Consider the following 1,611-nt stretch of genomic DNA (forward strand, 5'->3'; position numbering starts at 1 on the left):
CAATCTGTAAACAGATATATGTGTCAAACTTTGTATCTTAACCTATATGGTGTTTGTAAATTTATTTTTATTTATTTCTGTACAAATGGTCTTTTAGTTTGGATATTTGGTACTGATATTTGGATAACTTCTCTTTTCCACTTTCCATTTTAGCATTTAATAATGTTAATTACTAAACCAAACCAAACATCTGTGCCTTTTTGTTATTTAAATGTTTTGTTCATATATTTTCAACATTTCTTACATTTTTCATTTTAGTCAGTTCAGACACATAATGGAACAGAGCAATCAAACCATGGTGACCTTTTTCATCATTAAAGGAATTTCAGATCTCCCTGAACTACAGACTCTGATCTTCTTTCTGGTGCTGTTTATATATTTATTCTCCCTTAGTGGTAACATGACCATTTTTCTACTGGTCTGCCTGGATCGTCATCTCCATACTCCAATGTACTTCTTCCTAGCCAATTTATCTATCTTGGATTTGTTTTCTACAACCGTCACACTACATAACAGTCTTTTTAGTTTTTTAACAGGGGATAGCACAATTTACTATGTGCTTGTCTTTCTGAGATGTATATTTTTGGATTCCTGATTTGTGATGAGTTACTGTTCCTAACAGCCATGAGTTATGATCGCTATGTAGCCATTTGTAACCCTTTGCAATATTATTTAATTATGAACCCTAAAATATGCATTTTGTTGGCAAATGTCTGTTGGCTTTTAGGAATGATAGAAGTTATACCTTATATAACCCTATTGTCTGGTTTCACATGTTATAAGTCAAATGTAATAAGTCATTTCTTTTGTGATCTTGTGCCTCTCATGGTATTTTCTTGTAGCGACACAACACCTTTGGAGGTCCTGAGCCTAACTGAAGGATTTCTTCTCATTACTTTCACCCCTTTTCTGTTAACATTCACCTCCTACATTTTTATTATTTCCAGTATATTGAAGATTCATTCCAATACTGGCAGACGGAAAGCCTTTTACACATGTTCTTCACATCTCACTGTTGTCATACTTCTTTATTCAACTCTTTTCATCCAGTACTTGTAGCCTACTTCACAAGACACTACAAAGTCCAATAAGTTTTTCTCTTTATTTAACACAGCCGCAATCCCTATCCTAAACCCTTTGATCTACAGCCTAAAAAATAAAGATGTAAAGTTAGCTATGATGGGAAAATTACACTGGTGTAAAGTTCATATGTGAGTCTCAAATGCCTATGTTATTTTAGCAAACATACAAAAAAGAACTATAACCATGTAATATATAATAATAAGTGGCAGCTACAAGTAGAACCAAAAATCCAATCAAGACAACTATCATTGCAAAAAGTAAATTAATACTCTGGCATTATGGGCTTGATTTATCAATAAAATGTGTGTACGCTCGACACGCATACGTATGAGACGGCCGGCGAGCTCTATTACCTCGAGTCAGGGCTGAGTTCTAGTGGACCCGCCTGCCAGTTTCCTGCAAAAATGAGCAAAGATCTCGAATATGCCAACTAAGGCGATTAATTTTCAGCTGCGCGATCAAGGAATAGATGTTAACCTCAACGGTGAGGTGATAGCAATTGATTAGCGCACACCTGCGTCCTGTTCT

The 1,611-nt window shown here is 35.1% G+C and overlaps 1 pseudogene; it reads left to right on the forward strand.

Annotated features, from left to right (window-relative positions):
- Positions 1-274: 274 nt before the first annotated feature.
- Positions 275-1,215, forward strand: LOC140343936 (olfactory receptor 6C3-like; annotated as a pseudogene).
- The last annotated feature ends 396 nt before the right edge of the window (positions 1,216-1,611 follow it).

The sequence above is a fragment of the Pyxicephalus adspersus genome, chromosome Z (assembly GCF_032062135.1).
Source record: "Pyxicephalus adspersus chromosome Z, UCB_Pads_2.0, whole genome shotgun sequence".
Taxonomy (NCBI): Eukaryota; Metazoa; Chordata; class Amphibia; order Anura; family Pyxicephalidae; genus Pyxicephalus; species Pyxicephalus adspersus.